This window comes from Diadema antillarum, unplaced genomic scaffold (assembly GCF_040938485.1).
Source record: "Diadema antillarum isolate AM-2024a unplaced genomic scaffold, OU_Dant_1.0 seq00000704_RagTag, whole genome shotgun sequence".
Lineage (NCBI taxonomy): Eukaryota > Metazoa > Echinodermata > Echinoidea > Diadematoida > Diadematidae > Diadema > Diadema antillarum.
In genome coordinates, this window is record NW_027271609.1 from 1,401,177 (window position 1) to 1,408,991 (window position 7,815).

Here is a 7,815-nt window from a genome sequence, read left to right on the forward strand (position 1 = left end):
TGTCAAAAGTCATTAGACTTGAAAGTGAAGAGTGTGTAAAGGATTCCAACAAATGAAAGGGGGACTCTCAGACATACCCGATCATTCTATTCTCCCCCAAAAATGTGTTGTAGAAAAACGGCAGAAAACACACTTTCCCATGCATGTTATGATCCCAACCTTAAGAATAATGTAGAAGAAGGATAACTCTTTCAGAAAATAAGAAAATCTCAAGATCTACTTGGTTGACCCATTTCACCTTTTTGAGTCCTTACGTGAAACCAACGAGTGCGACTTTTTGTTCGTTTTGTGTTGCACGGTCACATATAACATTGACCACTTGGTTCAGTGCCGTTTATTATGTCATTGCCGATGAGCACTAAATTCACCTCCACAGTATTGGTACACACAAAGGACGCACGCCTAAAACAAAAGGTGACACAGTCATTCACTTTTCCTTGGATTTGTATTCTTCATACACTCTAAGAGAATAACAATATCCGTAAGGTCCACCCCTAGGTCCACCTCCTATAGGCTAACATTTCTTTTTTTATATGAAAATATTGAAACCTTTGTGCGAAAAGTGTGTACCACATCGCTATACAATGTATTTAATAAAAAAAAAAAACACCTTCAATACTAAATTCTAAAATCACCGTAAACTTAATGCATGTACCACGAGATCCCAGTACATCATCAATATCAATTGTCATCATCAATATCAATTGTTTTCCTTAACAGGATATCATTCATGGGCTTTTGAAATTCAAAGCCGATATCAATTAAACGACAGATATAGCCTTTGATACATAGGAGGGTGTGATACGACCATGGATATATAAAAGTTCAATTGTGTGCACATGGATGTCAGTTTAAATTATGCATATTTAAATTCATCAATTTGACAGTGCATCAAAAAAAAAAAATGACAGATGCAAACTAGAATCGTTCCCGCAGATGTCATAACTGAGCTGTTCAATAAAGTATTCGCAAGGAATACAAGATATGTTTTGTTTTCATAGCTTTAATGCCAATAAGTGTGGCACAAACGCGTCACATTTTTTTTTTTGCATAGGTATCAATGCAATATACATGTACTAATTACACTTTACATCAAAGAGTAATGTTAGATGTGGTGTGAATATTATGGCTATGAACAGTTCACGAGCCAGCCATTCGAAGTCAACAACACAACACTGCTTTAAAATTTGTAGCACAGACGTTTTCAAGGGTAATATGCGCAGACTCCGGAGGGTGAAACTTTGGTATTTCGTATAAGAGGCCATCAGTGTCACAAATCGGCTCGATATGGCAGTCAAATTATTCCGATCATTTTCCGGCTCCCTGGCTTTTCATTTACAGCGACGGAGACGCTATTGTTTTGCTTTGTTTCGTGTCCATAACGGGCAATAGCCATGTGAAATACCACGTGTCCCACCAGGCTGTAGCAAGGAAGAGAAATAAGAAACCACCAAAAGGAAAAGACGAGGAAAAACCACGATATATTATCCATTTAAGGGTATTTACTTATACATATTCCAACGCGTATCTGGACAAGGTCGATACTCTTATACGTATGTAGATGGTATATATGTACCAGTATTATGTATGCATGTACATACAGTACCTTTATTTAGACCGGATACGCCTCTTTGTCTACATAATTTATGTTATATATATATATATATATATATATATATATATATATATATATATATTAATTACAATATATATGTATATATATAATATATATACATATATTTATATATATATATATATATCTTAAGTGAAATTATAGTTGAGACAATGTAGATAACAGAAGATGTCGCATGAAACCGGCAGAGTTGTGAAGCTTTCGACCGTGGTCTTCCTCAGCTTTAATATGTGTTTGTGAAACGAAATATATGTCTTTGAGCATAACAAATCTGGAGTCATAAACAAAATATATTAAATATAAGTTGAGCGTGAGTTAATAGTTACATGGCATACTTGGCAATATTTTTTGCCACTTTGCAACACATTCAACAATGTATAACTGTAATTGAGTATATAATGAGTATATGTAGCATACAAACATATCATACAATAAAAATTATCAAACATATATCATAAATAAACTAAATAATATAATTACCTGCTAAGCAGACGTTTGAGTTGCCTGGATGTCTTGTGGCTGATAGAGGTGTACACAGAAAAAATAAACTGTGCGACACAATTTTGTTATAATGTGGTAAGAGTATAAAGATTGTTTCAGTAATAATTTTGGTATATAAAATAATGTGTATATTGTATATCTTTGTGGTATGTACCTAGGGACAAGTGGCAACACACTATCCACTCTCTATCCACTCTCTATCTGTACCCGGGTTCCATGCCTGCTATTTTGACTGTTGGTAAATCAACTATAGGGGTTAATGACCACGAGAATGTTCATTGTATCGTAATTGTTAACGATCCTTTATCTGCACTGACACGACTGACACACTTGTAACACTGAACCAAATTTTTTATACTACCCCACTCCTGCCTGATATGCACCACCGCACACAAACCTTCCCCCAATATCACATGATCACTCACATCCCGCCACAAGACAGCCACAAGACATCCAGGCAACTCAAACGTCTGCTTAGCAGGTAATTATATTATTTAGTTTATTTATGATATATGTTTGATATTTTTTTTTTTTTGGTATGATATGTTTGTATGCTACATATACTCATTATATGTGACAGTGCACCTCAAAACGAACAAAAAGTCGCCAGACATGAATTTTTAGTTAAGACCATATTCTGAAAGAGCAGACTTTAAGCTTTAAAATGATGTATAACTCAAATCAAATGGACTCTCCTAACCTATCTAAATATTGGAAAGAAAGCACAACCTCAGGAAAAGTGTGAACTGAGAAAAGAGGCTCTGAAGTACAGTGTCTATTCAAGCGCTTAATCTTTACCAAACCGTGCTGGCTGTGCGATGAATGGGACAAAAAACAGGAAGTGAACCACTGGAGTAACAACAACGAAGGGATTATCAGATTAAACTGAAATTAAGCATGCCTCATTCACACATTCTGTCCATGATTAATGCCAACTTTCAAAGCAGTAGCCCTATCTTTTCAAAAGTTATTAGAGTTGAAAGTGAAGAGTGTGGACAAGGTTTTTCAGAAATGAAAAAGGGATTCTGAAGACACACCTAATCACACTATTCTATCAAAAATGTTCGAGATAAACTGCTAAAAAACACACTTTCCTGCCCGTTTTATGATACCAAATTTTAGCATAATGTAAAAGAAGACCTGCTCTTTCAGAAAATATGAAAAAGTCAAGTTCGGATAGGTTGACCCATTTCACCTATTTTCAGTCCTCACGCAAAATCAGTGTGTGCGACTTTATGTTCGTTTTGAGGTGCACGGTCACATATACTCATTTACAGTTATACATTGTTGAATGTGTTGCAAAGTGCCAAAAAATATTGCCAAGTATGCCATGTAACTATTAACTCATGCTCAACTTATATTTCACATATTTTGTTTATGACTCCAGATTTGTTATGCTCAAAAACATATATTTCGTTTCACAAACAGATATCAAAGCTGAGGAAGACCACGGTCGAAAGCTTCACAACTCTGCCGGTTTCATGCGACGTCTTCTGTTATCTACATTGTCTCAACTGTATATATATATATATATATATATATATATATATATATATATATAATAGTAATAATAATAATAATATATACACACAATACACACACACACAGATATATGTATGATGTCATGATGCTTACGCACCGCAGGCTTTCGTCATCTTGCAAGACAGTCATTATGCTGAAATCACACTCAATTCATTGCGTTTATTTCTCCATATGGTTGCTTATTCTCAAGACTTTTTATGTCATTCGTATATTTTGTATTAACAGACATTAAAGCAATAAAAGAAGACATTCATAGGGCTGAGATTTTCCATGCACACACTGTCATGTTATATTGTATGCTTGCTATCGCATGTTAATCCCACTTCGGAATGGTAACAATCTCAATACATGTACATTCAAATCTGAACTGAAGACCCCCCCCCCCCCTTTCTTTCAGCAACTTCGTGAATGATTTGCGACAGATTGTAGGACCCGAACGGCTTTAAGTGTGTGTGTGTGTGTGTGTGTGTGTGTGTGTGTGTGTTTGATATTAAATAGATAAATGGCGTTATAATTAAAAGTGGTGTCTCATCATCTATTGTATGTAAACTCACCATGCGGTAGTCACTACAACCAGATTTCCAGCGACTGCAATCACCAAACTGATGCCATAGTAGACGTGCAACCACATTATATCACCTCCTGGAAACCAGGGTAAAAGGACCGTACAACATGAAAATTTTTGATATCAATTTCATTCTGATATTATACTTGCGTATTTCTAAGTCTGTTTTAAGGGAGCTCTAAACCGTCTTGCTCTTGATTAGCTTGGCATAGCGATTACTAAAGAGTTTGTCCATGAACTTGTCACAGTTACAGAATGACAAGTGCATACGTTTCCTTCATGTCGCTGTTTGACCATTTTCAATAGATTACTGAAGTAATTTCCTTAATTAATAAGCTAACAGTCGAACTACGAGTCCCCTCCCCCACCCTCTCCATCCACAGCTCCACTGTTTCCTCCGTCGAGTATTAGGTCCTACATACCAGGCATGAATTCAATTCAATTCAATTCAATTCAATTCAATTCAGTTCAATTCAATTCAATTCAATTCATTTTTATTCGTCCAATAAAAAGCATTACAGGAAACTCATCGTGGGATTTTCACATATAAATTTCAAAGCATAACAAATACAATAATATATACATAAAAAAAGAACAACACGGAATAGCACTTGACAAATAAAAAATAACCGGACATGTATGCAAAATTAAACTTAAAAAACAATCGTATAAAAACGTTGCATAAAAACGGACAACATTGGCATGATGTTAAAAACTTCAAAAACCTTCCCTGTTGTTACTTCCCAATATCAGCCCCCCGTCAGCCCGTAATAAACTGAAACCCAAACCAACTCGCACTGAAATACAACACAGAAAAAAAAATTAAAGGCACTGTGCTTGGTTGAAGCTGCTTTGGGAACACTGTATGTCTTATACCCCTTTCATATTGGCACCCTCGGATGTCATACCAGACTCGAGTTTGGGATGAACTGGGAATGAATATGCTCCCAAATCCTTGGAAACAGGAGATACAACCTGTGGTACCCATTCATTCTGATTTAGAACACATTACGAACTCAACACACGTTCCCATATATAGCAACAGTGCATACATATACAGTGTATGCATGTAGGGCTGCAGCGATCAAACTTCAGATATACATGATAGTTCAAAAAAGTGGTTTTATATGATATCAGCATAATGCCTCTATTGAAAATTGATCGCCCTTATTGAAAATTGATGGCCCATGTTGATTACATTTACCTTGCTTTCGATACTGCGCTCCGACTGTCATAGGCTAATGAGGTCGCGTACTATTCATATTTCATTTCATTTCATTTCATTTTTATTTCATATAGGAGCGCTGATGGTCTTTATGTCCTGTACGTAAATAATCAATTATGATAATGTGACCCACTACAACAAAAGGATCCTAAAGTCGCTATTGGTTGAGCCGAGAAAATCGAATTGGAAGTCAGGTCATCAAAATCGATCAGAACTATCGGTTTTCTGTTTTCTGCATAGATTTGTAATCTAATGTATCTTCTATCATCTGCCGAAATTTCGAAGCTAAATGATCAAAGGAAAGGCAAGAAAATAGCGGTTTTCTGGGCCATGATTTTCCGACTTTTGACGGAACAGAAACGTGTCCGAAGATTTGGATTTTGCGCCGCTGCTAGACTCCGTCCATAGCAACGAAGGAGTGCTCTTATTGGTCAGAGCGTGGCATCCTTGTTACTGATTGGTCGTGCGTAGACCGCTGGCGCTATTAAGCTTGAATGAACATCGTGGAGTTCGTTAAGAGCACACCTTCTACTGTCAAGCGGTGAAAACTGTCTTGCCTTCCCTTGATCATGATAGCGTCGGAAGGAAAACTTCGAAAGCGGTTTTCTCGAAATGCTGATTTCCTAAACCACTCGATATGCGTCAATTGATATCTCCGCAACAGAGTACTTTCATGAGTCGTGTTGTATGAAATTAAAGTGGAAGAGCAAGGGAATAATATCATGCCATTTTCAGAAAATTGTCCACACACACATACACACACGTGTGTGTGTGTGTATATGTTTGTGTTATATACATACACAAATTTACATATCGTAAGGAATCTAAACCCCTTCTTCAAAATAAAACAAAACCTAACAAACAAAACAAAACAGACTTTTAAATTTGTTAGCTGGTATAAAACCACAGGGGAGAGAAAGAGAGAGTGAGAGAGAGAGAGAGAGAGAGGGAGAGAGAGAGAGAGGGAGAGAGGGAGCGAGAGAGAGAGGGAGAGAGAAAACCCTCTTGATATAGGTAATCGAGGAAAATGATTTCATGAACCATCACTATTTACAAAAAAAAAAAAAACTTACTTGAAGTTCCCTTCTAACTCATTTCTAACTTATTTTGTGTGGGACAAAGTGCAGGGATTTGAAACTGTTCAGTAGCCACTATAATGAGGTATAGTCGGATTATCCTTAAAGGGACTGTACAGTACTGGTTGAGGTTGGGATTCTTGTTTTGAACATTCCTAAGTAAGATAATGAGAAATCTGAAAATCATCCGGAGGTCTCCTTGAAACTAATGGCATACTAAGAAGTTATCAATACTTAGAAGTATCAGTAGTGCTGCTATAGCTTTCAAGAGTTTCCACACATCTTTTCATGAATCAATACATTGAAAACAAACAGTCCAATTCAAGTGCCAGCAATGTAAAAAAAGAATAAATAAAACGCGCTACCGAAACCTTTCAAGCTTCACAACGTATAAAGGGAAGAACTGTGCTTATCTCACGAGCCCAACATTCATGAGTCATACAAACATGACTTTTAGACTGGGGAAAAGACCCATGAGTTCGACACTAGCTAAAAAAAAAAGCCCACGAGTTTGACACTACAACACGGGGCTTAATACGTCGTTGCTTAGTACCGAACTCATGGGCTGTATCGCTCTTGGGTTGTATGTTTGGTGGGTGTCGAACTCGTGACGTCCACCCGAATAAGTCCTCTTTGCAAGATAGCTAACATCACTTACCCAAGGCACACGTCTTCATGCCATTTGGAAAATCTGTGTGCGCGGCTTTCCGTGGGTTCTGTAGATCGTCAATCACTCTAAAGCCTGTTCACATAATTGTTATATGAAAATCTGAAATGTTGTGAGAACAGCAAAAGGTTCAAAAATTATTAGTGAACCTTATTATACACCTCTTATTGTGATGAATAACCAGATGGATTAGCTACTTTATTCAAAGGGGCAAGCAAGGTTTTCAGTGTATACATCAGCACTGATTGGACAGAATAATGGCATTTTGTTAATGACGTTAGGAGGATGGAATAGGTAGGTATGAGCTTGAAATCAAAGATAGGGTCAAGTAAAACGTATTTCATATTTGTCAGATAAATGTTTCAATTTATGAAAATAACTCGTATATGTGCCAAAAATTGATAGGTTAATAACTACAAAAAAATCATGATTTCATATGTATATCATACTCATCTGTTAAACCCCTCTTGATATCAAGACTTCGGTTTTCTATGCTGTCTTTAAGAATTCTTGTATACAAATAAGTAAATAAATAAATAAATAAATAAATAAATAAATATATATATATATATATATATATATGTATATATGTATATATATATATAT